The 17,607-nt window shown below is 39.0% G+C and overlaps 1 protein-coding gene and 1 non-coding gene across 4 annotated transcripts in view; both read left to right on the top strand.

Moving 5' to 3' along the window:
- Positions 1-17,607, top strand: part of LOC147347652 (uncharacterized) — a 521,220-nt gene that overhangs the window by 502,449 nt on the left and 1,164 nt on the right. The window lies entirely within an intron of this gene.
- On the top strand, positions 5,351-5,459 carry LOC147347653 (U6 spliceosomal RNA). Its single transcript, XR_015153328.1, has one exon. It is a non-coding gene; the product is annotated as a U6 spliceosomal RNA (small nuclear RNA).

Here is a 17,607-nt window from a genome sequence, read left to right as displayed (position 1 = left end):
GGGGGGGTCACAAAATTTGAAAGTCATTCTTTTCCTACTTTTTCTCTACATTGTCTCTATAAAAAATGATTTTACATCTGACTTTTCTAAGTTCAACCTGTTTTATTATTATCTTTTTTAAATTTAGTATTTGAACCAACTATAGTACATAAATATCAATATTTGGTGCTTCCCAGGTGATGGTAGTGGTAAAGAACATTCCTGCCAATGCAGGAGATATAAGAAGACTCAGGTTTGATCCCTAGGTGAGGAGCATCCCCTGCAAGAGGGTACAGCAGCCTACTCCAGTATTGTTGCCTGTCTATGGACAGAGGAGCCTGTTGGGCTACAGTCAGTAGGGTTGCAAAGAGTTGGACACAACTAAAGTGACTTAGAATGCATGCATGAACCTGTATTTAACCATTTAATCTCCTGTTTACTGTGGGTTAGAGCCAATATATTGCCTTATAAGGAGTTATACGTTATGACTCTGACTTATCTCTGATCCGCACACCAAAAAGCTTAGTGTTCTTCCCAGGTGCAAAATACAATATTGTTTATGGTGACAAAATGGTACGGCAGAAAAACATGGCATAAATTTGTAGGAAACACTAAGCATGGACTGAGAATAAGAGTAGAAAAATCTAGCTAACATATTGACAGAGAAAAACTAATAGCGAAAGTTATGAACATTTAAAAAGATTACTTGGAAGAGTTGGAAAAAACATGGACAGTCAAAAATGAAGGATGAAACAAAAACTAGTGAGTAAAGCAGCCATGAAATTAAAAGACGCTTACTCCTTGGAAGGAAAGTTATGACCAACCTAGATAGCATATTCAAAAGCAGAGACATTACTTTGCCAGCAAAGGTCCATCTAGTCAAGGCTATGGTTTTTCCACTGGTCATGTATGGATGTGAGAGTTGGACTATAAAGAAGGCTGAGCGCTGAAGAATTGATGCTTTTGAACTGTGGTGCTGGAGAAGACTGTTGGGAGTCCCTTGGACTGCAAGGAGATCCAACCAGTCCATCCTAAAGGAGATCAGTCCTGGGTGTTCATTGGAAGGACTGATGCTGAAGCTGAAACTCCAGTACTTTGGCCACCTGATGTGAAGAGCTGACTCATTTGAAAAGACCCTGATGCTGGGAAAGATTGAGGGCAGGAGGAAAAGGGAACAACAGATGATGAGATGGTTGGATGGAATCACCAACTCAATGGATATGAGTTTGAGTGAACTCCGGGAGTTGGTGATGGACAGGGAGGCCTGGCGTGCTGCGATTTATGGGGTCACAAAGAGTCAGACACGACTGAGTGAACTGAACTGAAAAAGAACTATATGAATTTAATAGAAACCTTTAGCACCGTTTTTTTATTAATTGTCTGCTCTACTGTGTGCTCCTTGATTGACCTAAAAGAATTAACGTATAACTTTCAAATACCTTCATCAGGAAGAGAATAATTGTTTACAGTTGTAGACCCCCCTTCTATTGTAGCTCTAAACCTATTCCCTGCAAATCTTAATTTCTGTTGTTTATTCCACTGAGTCTATTGTATTCTTTTATGGCATTCCTAGCTGACAAATACAAAATCATTTATTCTGGAAATTTAAAAAAGAAAATGAAAAAAAGGCAGTTGAAAAAGTTATTGCACTCCTTTGGAGTCTTTGAGATTTCACAAAACTGATTCTTTCTTCGATTTCCACATCTTATGAGCTGGCGGCTTCTTTGACCTAGAGAGTATGTTATTTGAAGTTTGGCTGATGCAGCCTTCTTGTTTAAAGGATAGTATAGTCCAGTCACTTATGCGAAGCTTCATTCTGGGAGTCTGGCAGGCTACAGTCCATGGGGTCACAAGAGTTGGACACAACTTAGCAACTAAACCACCACCACCACCACAGTACTTACAAACTCATTGAACATTTTCGAGGAGAGGTTATAGATGTAGTGGGACAGGTTGGTGGCACGGGTAAATAAGTCTTTAAGGGAGTTCAGGCAGAGGTCATCAACGTGAGGACAGAGGAATGTGCAGAAGTTGCCTTGGCACAAGAGCAGATTTGACATGACCAGCAGCAGGAGCAGGCGGGACCCTGCTTAAAACATGAGCCATTCTGAGATGATCTAGTCACTTGCGGTTATCAAATCCATCTTGTAGAGGGAAGCCTTCTCTTTCCCTGTTGCTCTGAGCAGGAGTTGGTGCTGTAGTAGCTGGGGTGGGGAAGAAGCAGCACCTTCTGTGTAAATTTCGATGGATGATGATATTTGCACAGATAGAGAGTTGGAGAATAGGTTACTCCCTGCATTTTTGTATTGCTCCCAGAAGTGCTTCTGTGCTGTGCAAACATTTGGAACTTAATTTTGAGCCAGAATGTTTAGGCCATTCTTTTAAGACAATTTAATGTTGGGACTCTGCAGACTCTGAGCAGCGAGGCCCTCTAGAAGTTTGTAATTTTTTCACTCTGCATTGACTAATGCTTGCATTTTAGACACTGAAATGACAAGAAAAGTCTAGTTGATCTGTGTGGTTTACTGTCACGCTGGTAAGAGTAAACACATGACTGACTGATCGCTGCTATTGAGTACAAAGAGAATACTAAGAGAAAAAGGATTCTGTACCTTGGATCTGCTCTCTCACCTTAATAACCCCATGCATGTCTTTGATACTTTCCCAAAAGCTTTAAAACATTTTAAAATTTGTGTTTCACAGTAACCCTGTGAGATAGCCTTAATCTTCACTATTATCATCAAATTATATTAAGATGTGATGACTTAGAGAAGGGCAAGTGATTTTCCCCAGGTCCCATTATTAGCAGATGCAGGCGACTGAGCATCAATACAGTCATCTGTCCACCTCCTGATGTCACATCACACATGCCTGTGGCCCTCGGTCTGCATGTGTGTAACCAGGACCACATCAGGAGCTGTGATGACTCTGCTTAAAGAGAAAAATATTTTGTCTTTGACTGCAAAACAGCAGTGACCCTAGAACATTGGTTTTATCCACTCGTTCTGCTCTGTCTATAAAACACTCACTGTTACAGTCTTTGACAATTATTAGTGTGGGGGCCTGGTTCTCCTGGCTAGCCTTTCTTCTAGGCACCTTGGCAGCTCTTCTACTTTTATGCATCTTTAATCTTCTTGTTAAGTTTGTTTCTTTGAGAAAATAGCAAATAAATCTCCAGATGGTAATACAAGAGTATTACCTGGTCAGCACCCAAGACAACGTCATCAGCTCTGCGAACATGGCCTGCCCTTTCCTGACTTTGACTTTTTAGGGACAAAATTTACCCGTTTGGTTGGGAGTACATCCTGACAACCCATGGGGCTTAGTTTTTGAACCATCTCCAAACATCTCCTCTTTGACAGTAGAACTAGACCTTCATGCTTCCATGATGTATTGTAATATTTCAGAAACTATACGTGGCCCTACCTTTGGCCAACAGAAGCATAAATCATAGACTCTTGCAAGCATGATTTTAATATTACTTTTCTTGTCTGTCCTTTGTAAGGAAGCAGAATTTAAGAATGAAGTAAGCAAGAATTTAGTTTGGACAAGAGAACTGATAAAATAGAGATTTTACCCTCCTGAATGAGATCTGAACATGATTCTTTTTCCAGTTTACTAGAAGAGTGGTAATTTAATTAAGGATAAGACATCAGCATTTACTAGATTTTCTCTGCTCTTAGTTCAGAGAGGCATGGTATCTAAGAATAAAATGGTTATTTAAAATTAGGTGATGAAAATAAGTGGTTCTCAAAAAGAAGACATATAAGTTGGAGAAATTTGGGACTATCTGTCTCATCAACTAAAGAGCTTATTGTGACAGGCAAGGAGAATAATAGCTTGTATAACATAGATGTATTTATGTGCATGTATTTCTGTGCATACATGTGTTATGCATAAATATATGCTTAATTCCTACATGGAGATTTGGACCTTATCAAAATTAGATTTTATAAGAGGTAGTAAATATAGCAGAATACCCTAATTCCTCATGTAATCAATTATTTATTGGTAGATGACTATATGATTTTTTTTTCTATTGAAAGGTTATTTCTTTTCTGACACCATACACAAAAATAAACTCAAAATGGATTAAAGATCTCAACATAAGACCAGAAACTACTAGAGGAGAACATAGGCAAAACACTCTCCGACATACATCACAGCAGGATCCTCTATGACCCACCTCCCAGAATATTGGAAATAAAAGCAAAAATAAACAAATGGGACCTAATTAAACTTAAAAGCTTCTGCACAACAAAGGAAACTATTAGCAAGGTGAAAAGGCAGCCTTCAGAATGGGGGAAAATAATAGCAAATGAAGCAACTGACAAACAACTAATCTCAAAAATATACAAACAACTTCTACAGCTCAACTCCAGAAAAATAAATGACCCAATCAAAAAATGGGCCAAAGAACTAAATAGACATTTCTCCAAAGAAGACATACAGATGGCTAACAAACACATGAAAAGATGCTCAACATCACTCATTATCAGAGAAATGCAAATCAAAACCACTATGAGGTGCTATTTCACGCCAGTCAGAATGGCTGTGATCCATAAGTCTACAAGCAATAAATGCTGGAGAGGGTGTGGAGAAAAGGGAACTCTCTTACACTGTTGGTGGAAATGCAAACTAGTACAGCCACTATGGAGAACAGTGTGGAGATTCCTTAAAAAACTGGAAATAGAACTGCCTTATGATCCAGCAATCCCACTGCTGGGCATACACACTAAGGAAACCAGAATGGAAAGAGACACGTGTACTCCAATATTCATCGCAGCACTGTTTATAATAGCCAGGACATGGAAGCAACCTAGATGCCCATCAGCAGATGAATGGATAAGAAAGCTGTAGTACATATACACAATGGAGTATTACTCAGCCATTAAAAAGAATACATTTGAATCAGTTCTAATGAGATGGATGAAACTGGAACCTATTATACAGAGTGAAGTAAGCCAGAAAGAAAAACACCAATACAGTATACTAATGCATATATATGGAATTTAGAAAGATGATAACAATAACCCTGTGTAAGAGACAGCAAAAGAGACACTGATGTATAGATCAGTCTTATGGACTCTGTGGGAGAGGGAGAGGGTGGGGAGATTTGGGAGAATAGCATTGAAACATGTATAATATCATGTATGGAACGAGTCACCAGTCCAGGTTCGATACACGATACTGGATACTTGGGGCTGGTGCACTGGGACGACCCAGAGGGAGGGTATGGGGAGGGAGGAGGGAGGAGGGTTCAGGATGGGGAACACAGGTATACCTGTGGCGGATTCATTTCGAATATTTGGCAAAACTAATACAATATTGTAAAGTTTAAAAATAAAATAAAAAAAAAAAGGTTATTTCTGTGTTCGCTTTGGTAGCACATATATTAAAAAATTGCAGTAATACAGAGAAGGTTAGCATGGCCCCTGTCCAAGTATAAAACACAAATTTGTGAAGTCTTCCATATTTTTCTGTAACAGCTTCAAGGGGTGGGACTGGAAGGAAGGTGGGAAGGAGGTTCAAGAGCAGGGGGACATAGATTTACCTATGGCTGATTCATGTTGATGTTTGGCCAAAAGAGGTACAGTATTGTAAAGCAATTACCCTCCATTAAATATTAATAAATTTAATTATTAAAACTGTTATTGGGGATCATATAACAGGTTTAGATATCCATTGTACGACTAAAGAGGATCTGACTGGAAACTGATGGCATCAATTATCATCGGCTAGTGATTCATTAACTTTATAGTTGAATGAGAAAAGTAAACTAACAAACACTACTGTCTGTGATTCAGTGCAATAGCAAGCTATAATCCTTGTCTGCGTTCACTTTTCGGTGGTGTGGTGCCCAAACTTTGAAACTGAGGCTGTTTCCAGAAGCGCACAGTCGTGAGTCCTGCCCAGGGATTTTGTTCCTGATGCTGGAGGCTTCTGTTCACTGGTCACTAAGGCCGAAATTTTCTCTGCTGAGCATTCTCTGGGTCTATCACGTGCACAAGTCTTTATATTTTGGTTTTCTAATTTGATTCTCTTATTCTTTTGATCAGACTACCAAGTCCCTTTATGATTTATTTTCAGACCCATTTGTGCTTTGATCTTTCTGATGCTCATTAGTGTATTTGCTTCCATGTCTATCTCTCTGAGTAGTTTTCAGCATCTACATAAACCCTACCCTATTCTCTTACTGTCTGGATTTTGGCTTTTAGCATCGTCATATTTTTATGAACTTCATTTTCCTTCTGGTGCGGTTTCTGGTACACAGTTTAAGCTGGTTGGCTCACATCTGGCTTGTGTGTGTTGTCTCAAAAAAATTAGAGAACTCTGCTTTCTTTCTAGGCAATACTGCCCCTTGTTTTGATACCATTGCTAATTTTCTGTAATTTCAGTTCCTGCCTCATAAGCTTGTCTTTCTCAATCTACTGTAACTGGAGTACTGTATGTCTCTATGTTGGTATTACTATTCTAAATAAACATCAACCTAGTATAGCAGAGAATTAAAGGGAATAAAATTACAGTACTACTAGGAATAATACATTCCCCTGAATTATAATCCAGTGATGCTCCCAGTTTTAAATGACTTCTATCCATGTGTTATTGAGGTCCCCTAAGTCATTTTTCCTTACTAGATGTTTCAGCTTTGACATAGAATGTAGAAAACAATGGAGTGGAAAATTCTGAAAATCACCTTGTATTTTAGATTCCTGAAGATTCAGTACGTAATTATTAGTTTTTTATAGTCAGTAGGGCTATTCTTAGCACATATAGCTCAGTGTAGGGTGATTGTTATTGAGTGAAGGATGTATACTGTGATTTCCAATCACTAAACAGGTGATTGGAAATAAAGAAAGCAATTCCAGGAAGACACAGGCATTTGTTCTGGAAGGAAAATCTTACAGTGTCTGTCATCTGCAGTGTACACTTCAGATTTTTCAAAATACTTACTCTTCCTTTGCTCATTTAATAATTTGGGTTATTTAATTTTTTATTCCTACTGAGTTGCATGAGTCTCTTATATATACATGGATATGAAGCCCTTACCAAATATGTGATTTGCAAATATTTTTTTCATTCCATAGTTTGCCATTTCATTTTATCGATGGCTCCTTTTACTATGCAGAAGCTTTTGAGTTTGATGTGGTCCCACTAGTTTATTTTTGCAGCTCTCACCTTTGCTTTTGATGATTGAGTTGTATGAGCTGCTTGTATATTTTGGAAAGCAATCCTTTATCAGTTGTTTTACTTGATATTATCTTCCATTTTTACCAAATGCACAGACTGGCTGAATGGATACAAAAACAAGACCCATATATATGCTGTCTACAAGAGACCCACTTCAGTCCTAGAGACACATACAGACTGAAAGTGAGAGGATGGAAAAAGATATTCCATGCAAAAGGAAATCAAAAGAAAGCCGGATTGGCAATTCTCGTATCAGAAAAAATAGACCTTAAAATCAAAACTATTATAAGAGATAAAGAAGGACACTACCAAATGATCAAGGGACCAGTCCAAGAAAAAGACATAGCAATTGTAAATATTTATGTACCCAACATAAGAGCACCTCAATACATAAGGTAAACGCTGACATAAAAGGGGAAATTGACAGTAACACAATAATAGTAGGACAAGTTACCACCCCACCTACACCAATGAACAGATCATCAAAACAGAGAATTAATAAGGAAACATAAGCCTAAAAGGAAATATTAGAGCAAATGGACCTAATTGATATCAGCACATTGCATCCAAATGCAGAAGAGTACACTTTCTTCTCAAGTGCCCATGGAACATTTTCCTCATCTTGGGTCACAAATCAAACCTCAGTAAATTTAAGAAAATTGAAATCATATCAAGCATTTTCTCTGACCACAACTCTTTGAGACTAGATATCAATTAAAGGAAAAAAAAAACTTTAAAGTACACCAACACAAGGAGATTAAACAACACATTTCTAAATAATATACAGGTTACTGAAGAAATAAGGGAAATAAAAAAATTCCTAGAAACAAAGAACCTTGAAAACATGATGATCTAAAACCTATAGGATGCAACAAAAGCAGTTCTAAGAGGCAAGTTTATAGCAATACAAATCCTACTTCAAGAAACAAGAAACACATTGAATAGACAACCTAAATTTACATATATTTATCTTTTTAAAAGTTTCTCTTATCAATGTCTTAAAGGTTTTGTGTAAAATCTTTCAACACGTTGCTTAAGTTTATTTCTAAGTGTTTTATCTTTTTTTGATAGTAATAGTAAATGGGATTGTTCTCTTTATTCCATTTTCTGATAGTTCATTGTTGATATATAGGTAGGCACTGAGTTTCATATATTGGAATATAGTAAACAAAATGTATGCTCCATCTTTAAAGAATAGACATTTTTCCACTAATAAGACATTTAGATGATCAAGAGGTATATGACAAGATGCTCAACATCACTAATAATCAAGGAAATGCAGATCAAAAGCAGAAGAGATATCAACTCATACCTGTTTGAATGGCTAGTACCAAAAATGTATGAAATGACAAATGTTATTGAGGATGTGGAGAAAAAGGAGTGTTTATGCACTGTTGGTAGGGATGTATACCGGAGCAACTCCCATGGAAAAATACTGTGGAGGTTCCTCAAGAAATTTGAAAGAGAACTGTTATGTGATCCGTTATCCCACTTTTGGATATATAGTCAAAGGAAATGAAATCATTGTCTCAAAGAGGGATCTGTATTCCCATATTCATTGCAGCATTATTCACAGTAGCCTTGGTATAGGCACAACCTGAATATCTTTCGACAGGTGAATGGATTAAAACAATGTGATGTGACATATATAGGTAAATATTATTTAGCCCTTAGAGAAAGAAAGAAATCCTTCCATTTGTGGCAACATGGATGAAACTGGAGGGCATTACGCTAAGTGAACTAAGTCAGAGAAAGACAAATACCATATGATCTCAATTATAAGGAATCTAAAGAAAAGAAAAAAAGGAACTCAGAGTAGAAAAATGATTGCCAAAGCCTGGAGGGTGGGGGAAATAAGGAGAGATTTTTAAAGGTTACACATTTTCGTGTATAAAAAATTAGTAAAGTCTGAGGATCTAATGTGTGAGCCTCATGATCTAATCATGAGATCAATCATGAGTTTGAGCAAGCTTTGGGAGTCGGTGATGGACAGGAAGCCTGTCTTGCTGCAGTCTGTGGGGTCACGAAGAGTTGGACATGACTGAGCAACTGAACTGAGGATCTAATGTATAGCACGGTTAGTGTAACTAATAAGATTGTGTTGTGTATTTGAAATTGTCTAAGAGAGTGGACATCATTGAATGGCACCACTGCACTTGATGGGCATGAGTTTGAGTAACCTCTGGGAATCACTGATGGACGGGGGGCCTGGCGTTCTGCAGTCCATAGCGTCGCAAAGAGTCGGACATGACTGAGCCACTGAACTGAACTGAAGAGCAAGGAACTTAGCTGTGTTCTCCTCAAAATGCAAAAGCTAAACGTGTGGTGATGGCGGTGTTACTTAATAGAAGGGAAACTCGTTTCTAATCCATGCACAAATGGGGGTGGACAAGATGAGGAGGGGTAGGTGGAAGTGGGGTACACCTCTCTCCACCGATGCATCAAGAACATCTAAACGCAGCAGTTCTCACAGAAGACCAGGTGAATCCTGCAGGACTCCCTGACTACTGAGAAGGAACATCCGGATTCATACAGAACTCAGTAGGACAAAGGAAAGAAGGGACAAGGGAGAAGGGGAAAGAAGGAGGAGAGCAAGTGGGACCAGCCTGCACCTGGGGATGAGGGAGCTGAAGCGCAGGGGAGAGATCCCCGCGTCCATGGCCGTCCACTAGGACGGGGGAGGCATTTGAAGCTTTTGGGGAGTGAACTAACTAATCTGTGACAGTCTGAACGGAGTGAGAACCACATAGACGAGCCATGCTGCGGCCTCTCATACCTCGGACAGGGTTGTAAGTCCACTGGTGTCCACAGAAGCTGGGGGCTGGAGCCATGGGGATTGTGGAATGATCCCAGGGTGAGGACTCCTGTTGACCATGGGGAGTCAGCCGGATGGGATGGGGTGGAGGAAATGTGCTGCATGGAATGCTTCTTAAGGAAAGCCATGAGGCCATAAAAGTAGGGTTCCACTGCCTGTGAGGTAGAGCTATCTTTCTCCATGCTGGTACCTGTAGGTTGAGCAATAGAGAAAGACTTCAGTGAGGGTGGTCCTTGAGTGCCTGATGCACTAAGCAATGGAGAATTTTGAATGCCTATATACCCTACCCTACCCTATTCTCTGGCCAAATTTTGGTTTTTAGCATCATAATGTTTTTATGAACTTAAATTTCTTCAGGTAGAGTTTCTGGTATACAAATTAAGCTAATTCCTCACATCTGACTTGTTCTTGGTGTTTCAAGAAACTTTGAGAACCTTACTTTGTCTCAAGGCAATACTACCCTTTATTTTAATACCATTGTTGACTTCCCATACTTTCATTTCTTGCCTAATATAATCTATGTCTTTCTCTATTCACGATAACTTTAGTAGTATTTGTCCTTATGTTGGTATTAATATTTATAATAAATTACTAACCTGATGCAGCAGAGAATCAAAAGGAATACAGTTACAATAGTAATAATAAATTACCTGCAAATTATAATCCATTAATGCTCCCATTTAAAAATGATTTTCTATGTGTATATTATTGAGGTTTCTTAACTCATTTTTTTTACTAGATGGTTCAATTTTGAAATGAAATATAGAAAATAATGAAATGGTAAACTCTGAAAATTACCTTCCTTTTTATATGCCTAAATAGTAAGTATGCAAATATTAGTTTTTTTCCCCTAATGGGACTATTCTTAGCACATATCATAGCTCACTGTGCAGTGATTGCTATGAGTTGAAGAATGTACACTGTGAACTGTAATTGTCAAACAAGTGAGTGGAGATGAAGCAAGTAATGCCGGGAAGGCACAGGCTGTTGTTGTTCTGGAAGGAGAACCTTGCTGTGTCTTTCATCTCCAGTCTAATCTTCAGATTTATTGAAACTCTTACTTTTCTTATACTCCATTAAAAATTTGGATTATTTGTGTTTTTTTGCCCTTGAGTTGTATGAGTATCATGTGTTTTTGAATGTTAAGCCCTTATCAGATATGTGATTTGGAGATATTTTCTCTCAATCCATAGGTTGCCATTTGATTTTGCTGATGTTCCTTTGTTTGGAGTTGGATGTGGTCCCACTTGTTTATTTTTGCAGTTGTTGCCTTTGCTTTTGGTGTGAAACCCAAAAACTCATTGCAAAGACCCATGTCAAGGAAGATTACCTCGATGTTTTCTTCTGGGAGTTTAATCGCTTAAAGTCTTATGTTCCATTTTTAGTTGACTTTTGTGTATGGTAAAAGACAGAAGTACAGTTTCATTTTTTCACAGGACTATCCAGTTTTCCCAGTGCCATTTTGAAAAGCTTGTCCTTTCCCCACTGGATCTTCTTGGCTCCGTTTTCATAAGCTAACCGACAATATACGGGTGTGCGTTTCTTTCTGGCTTCTCTGTTCTGCTCTGTTGATCTATGTGTCTGTTTTTGTGCCAGAAGCAAGTCATTCTGTTTTGATTACTACAGCTTTCTAATATATTTGAAATCAGCAATCATAGTCTCGAACTTTGTTCTTCTTTCTCAAGATCACCTTGACTCTTTGGTATTTTGTGATTTAATAAAGCAGAATAGACCAAGAAGAGATGGAAAAAGTACACAGGAGAACTATAAAAAAAATCTTAATGACCCAGATAATCACAATGGTGTAGTTTCTCACTCTGAGCCAGACATTCTAGAATGTGAAGTCAAGTGGGCCTTAGGAAGCCCTGCTTCCAATAAAGCTAGTGGAGGTGATGGAATGCCAGCAGAGCTATTTAAAATCCTAAAAGATGATGCTATTAAAGTACTCCACTCAATATGTCTGACAATCTGGAAAAGCCAGCAGTGGCCAGAGGACAGGAAGAGGTCAATCCTCATCCCAATTCCCAAGAAGGGCAGTACTAAAGAATGTTCAAGCCACTGAACAGTTGCACTCATCTCCCATCCTAGTAAGGTTATGCTCAAAATCCTCCATGCTAGGCTTCAGCATTATGTGAACCCAGAGCTTCCAGATGTTCAAGCTAGGTTTAGAAAAGCACAGAAACCAGAGATCAAATTGCCAACATTTGCTGGAACATAGAAAAAGCAAGTGAATTCCAGAAAAAACATCTGCTTCATTGATCTCACCAAACTGTGTGGATCACAACAAAGTGGAAAATTCTTAAGAAGCTGGGCATGCTAGACCAACCTTACCTGTCTTCTGAGAAACCTGTACACAGTTCAAAGAACAACAGTTAGAAGCAGACAAGGAACAATAAACTGGTTCAAAATTAGTGAAGAAGTCTGTCAAGGCTGAATATTATCACCCTGCTGATTTAACTTATATGCAGAGCATGTCATGCAAAATGCTGGACTGGATGAGTCCTAAAAGCTGAAATCAACATTGCTGGGAGAAATATCAACAACCTCAGATATGTGAATGATGCCACTCTAATGGCAGAAAGCAAAGAGGAACTAAAGAGCCTCTTGATGAGGGTGGAAGAGGAGAGTGAAAAAGCCGGCTTAAAACTCAATATCAAAAAAGCTAAGATCTGGAGAAGGAAATGGCAACCCACTCCAGTATTCTTGCCTGGAGAATCCCATGGACAGAGGAGGCTGGCAGGCTACAGTCCATGGGGTCGCAAGAGTAACAACTTAGTGACTAAACCACCAAGGGTTGTTTGTCAATAAATGATTAATCACACAATGGAATATAATTAAAAAAAAAAAAAAAGCTAAGATCATGGCATCTGGTCCCATCTCTTACATGGCAAATAGAAGGGGAAAAGGTGGAAGCAGTGACAGATTTCCTCTTCCTGGGCTCTGAAATCACTGTGGATGGCGACTGCAGCCACAAAATTAGAAGACAATTGCTTCTTGGCTGGAAAGCTCTGACAAACCTAGACAGTGTGTTAAAAGCAAAGACATCACGTTGCTGACAGAGGTCTGTATAGTCAAGGCTAGGCTCTTTCCAGTAGTCATGTACACATGTAAGAGCTGGACAGACAATAAAGAAGGCAGAGTGCTGAAGAAGTGGTGTTTTTGAACTGTGGTGCTGTAGAAGAATCTTGAGAGTCCCTGGACACCAAAGAGATCAAAACCAGTCAACCTTAAATACTCTTCAGAAGGACTGATGCTGAAGCTGAAGCTCCAATACTTTGGCCACCTAATGTGAATAGCTGAGTCACTGGAAAAGACTCTGATGCTGGGAAAGATTGAAGACAGAAGAAGAAGGCTGACAGAGGATGAGACGTTTGGATGCCATCACCAATTCAATGGGCATGAACTTGGGCAAATTCTAGGAGATGGTAAGGGACAGGGAAAGCTGGAATGCTGCAGTCATGGGATCACAAAGAGTCGGACACGACTTGTCAACTGAACAAAGCAACAGTTTTATACAAGTTGTAGAATTTTTTTTCTGTTTTGTGAAAAACACCTTGGAATTTTGAAAGAGACTGCAGTGAATATGTAGATAGCTTTGGGTAGTATGGATGTATTAACAATATTAATTCTTCTAGTCAGTAAATATAAAATATGTTTCCTTTTGTGTCTTTCAAAAATTTCTTTCATGTTTGTCTTGAATGTTTTCACACATAGATATTTCAACACTTTGCTTAAACTTATTTCTAAGTATTTTATTTTTTTGATGCAGTTGTAAATGGGATTGTTTCTATTTCTATAATTTGTTGTTGGTGTATGGATAGGTAACTGAGTTTTATATATTCAAATACAGTGTACAAAATGCATGCTATTTTTTATAGAATAGACAACTTTTCCTCCAATAAGACATACAGAATGCCCGGGAAGTGTATGACAAGATGCTCAACATCACTATCAGGGAAGTGCAAATCAAAAGTACAACAAATATCACCTCGTTCCTGTTGAAATGGCTTTTACCAAAAAGTAAGAAGTAAATGTTGTTGAGGATGTGTAGAAAATGGAGGTATTAATGGATTATTGGTAGGCATGTATATTGGTGCAACTCCCATGGAATACCTTCTGGAAGTTTCTCATGAAATTTAAGAAAGAACTGTTATGTGACCATTAATTCCCACTTCTGGATATATATTCACTTCTGAATATGTGTTCAAAGGAAACGAAATAATTATCTCCAAGGAAATCTGTACTCTCATGTTCATTGCATCAATATTCACAGTAGCCTAGAAACAGCCTGTTATAGGAACAACCTAAGTATCTGTCAGCAGGTGAAGAGATTAAAACAATATGATATGACATATACATGTGAATTTTATTTAGCCATTACAAACAGAAAGAAATTCTCCCATTTGTGGCAGCATGGATGAAACTAGAGGGCCTTATGCTAAGTGAAATAAGTTAAAGAAAGATACTGTATGATCTCAATTGTAAGGAATCTAAAAAAAAATGTGGTACTCAGAAACAGATAGGAAAGTGATTGCCAAGGCCTGGAGGATGGGGAAAATAGGGAGAGATTTATAAAAGGTTATACATTATAACATATGAAAATGTTAAGGTCTAAGGATCTAATGTGCAGCATGATGACTATAACTGATAAAACTGTGTTGTATAATTGATGCTGTCTAAGAGAGTGGCACTTACCTGTGTTCTCTTCAAAAAATAAAAGGTAAACATGTCAGATGATAGCTATGTTACTTAACTTAATGACAAGTGACAAGTGAAGTTGCTCAGTCGTGTCCAACTCTTTGCGACCCCATGGACTGTAGCCCACCACGCTTCTCCATCCATGGGATTTTCCAGGCAAGAGTATTGGAATGGGTTGTCATTTCCTTCTCCAACTTAAGTTAATAGAAAGGGAAAATCTTTTCTAATACATACGTAAATGAGGGTCAGCACTATGGTAGAGGGGTAGCTGGAAATGGCAAGTATACTGGAGTGGGTTGCCATTTCCTCCTCCAGAGGAGCTTCCCGACTCAGGGATTGAACCATCTCCTGTGTCTCCTGCATTGCAGGCAGAGTCTTTACCTGCTGAGCCATCAGGGAAGTCCTAACAAAACTACCATATGACCTAGAAGTTCTACTATTGGGCATCAGATCAGATCAGATCAGTCGCTCAGTCGTGTCCGACTTTTTGCGACCCCATGAATCACAGCACACCAGGCCTCCCTGTCCATCACCAACTCCCGGAGTTCACTCAAACTCACGTCCATCGAGTCAGTGATGCCATCCAGCCATCTCATCCTCTGTCATCCCCTTCTCCTCCTGCCCCCAATCCCTCCCATCATCAGAGTCTTTTCCAATGAGTCAACTCTTCGCACGAGGTGGCCAAAGTACTAGAGTTTCAGCTTTAGCATCATTCCTTCCAAAGAAATCCCAGGGCTGATCTCCTTCAGAATGAACTGGTTGGATCTCCTTGCAGTCCAAGGGACTCTCAAGAGTCTTCTCCAACACCACAGTTCAAAAGCATCAATTCTTCGGTGCTCAGCCTTCTTCACAGTCCAACTCTCACATCCATACATGACGACAGGAAAAACCATAGCCTTGACTAGACGAACCTTTGTTGGCAAAGTAATGTCTCTGCTTTTGAATATGCTATCTAGGTTGGTCATAACTTTCTTTCCAAGGAGTAAGCGTCTTTTAATTTCATGGCTGCAGTCACCATCTGCAGTGATTTTGGAGCCCCCAAAAATAAAGTCTGACACTGTTTCCACTGTTTCCCCATCTATTTCCCATGAAGTGGTGGGACCAGATGCCATGATCTTCATTTTCTGAATGTTGAGCTTTAAGCCAACTTTTTCACTCTCCTCTTTCACTTTCTTCAAGAGGCTTTTTAGTTCCTCTTCACTTTCTGCCATAAGGGTGGTGTCATCTGCATATCTGAGGTTATTGATATTTCTCCCGGCAATCTTGATTCCAGCTTGTGTTTCTTCCAGTCCAGCGTTTCTCATGATGTACTCTGCATATAAGTTAAATAAACAGGGTGACGACATACAGCCTTGATGTACTCCTTTTCCTATTTGGAACCAGTCTGTTGTTTCATGTCCAGTTCTAACTGTTGCTTCCTGACCTGCATACAGATTTCTCAAGAGGCAGATCAGATGGTCTGGTATTCCCATCTCTTTCAGAATTTTCCACAGTTTATTGTGATCCACATAGTCAAAGGCTTTGGCATAGTCAATAAAGCAGAAATAGATGTTTTTCTGGAACTCTCTTTTTTGATGATCCAGCAGATGTTGGCAATTTGATCTCTGGTTCCTCTGCCTTTTCTAAAACCAGCTTGAACATCCAGAAGTTCAGTATTCACATATTGCTGAAGCCTTATACCCTGAGAAAACCATAATTCAAAAAGACTCGTGTACCCCAAAGATCATTGCAACAGTGTTTACAATAGTCAGGACATGGAAGCAATCTAGATGTGCATTGAGAGAGGAATGGATAAAGAAGTTGTACATCTATACAAGGGAATTCTAATTAACGTTAAAAGGAGTGAATTTGGGTCACTTGAGCTGAGGTGGATGAACCTACAGCCTGTTATACAGAGTGAAGTAAGTAAGAAAGAGAAAACCAAATATTGTATATTAATGCGTGCATATGGAATCTAGAAAAATGGCACTGGTTAACCTATTTTCAGGGCAGGAAGAGAGACACAGACAGAGAACATGTTTGTGGACACAACAGGGGAAGGAGGGGGCAAGTTGAATTGAGAGAGTAGCGTTGACACGTAGTACATTACCATATGTAAAATGTTAATAGATGCCAGTGGGAAGTGGCTGTGATACAGGAAGCTTACCCAGAGCTCTGTGACAACCTGGAGAAGTGGGATGGGGTGCAGGTGGGAGGACTCAAGAGGGAGGGGATACATGTATACTTATGGCTGATTCACATCGTTGTACAGCAGAAACCAACACATTGCAAAGAAATTATACTCCAATTAAAAGTAAATTAAAATAATATATACATATATAAAATTATCATGTTATATACTTTAAATATCTTACAGTTTTATTTGCCAATTATGTCTCAAAAAATACTCTGCTTGCTAGTCACTATTCATGACATTTGATTTATATATGTTGGTGTCTACATAGGAAAAAGAAAAACTTTGCAGTATTTACTGAGAAAGGCAAAATGGAGACGTTTTTTGATTGCTTAAATACCACTTGAGCAAAAAGATTAACAATTAAGTAGTTCTCAGTGGAAGAATAGCCCCTCAGCCTCTGGCCTCACTTTTATTAAGTGAGGACCCTGCTTCTCCTTTTTCTAGTGCTTTGGTGGGTTCCTTATCTGTGAGGGCAAATTTAACAAGTCAGCTTCCATACAAATGTTATAACTGGGTGCTTAGTCCCCAGAGGTGACAAAGTCCCTTATCACTTGAACCTGCTTGCGTGAAATAAAGCCTCCCCCATATCATTTGTGTTTTGAAGGAGATCCAAGAGGCTGAGGGTAGCACTGAGGGGGAGGTTCTGTTTCCCAAGCTGGATCCTCTTGTCAGGACTAGATCGGTGGTGTATGAAATTTTTCAGCAGTGGCTGTCTTATGCTTGCATACATATGCCCATCACACACACA

This window comes from Bos grunniens, chromosome 23 (assembly GCF_055505025.1).
Source record: "Bos grunniens cultivar Pamir isolate PY7600 chromosome 23, Bosgru_T2T1.0, whole genome shotgun sequence".
In the NCBI taxonomy this organism is placed as follows: domain Eukaryota; kingdom Metazoa; phylum Chordata; class Mammalia; order Artiodactyla; family Bovidae; genus Bos; species Bos grunniens.
The sequence above is the reverse complement of the archived record's forward strand: the minus strand, read 5'-3'. Positions and strand labels throughout refer to the sequence as shown.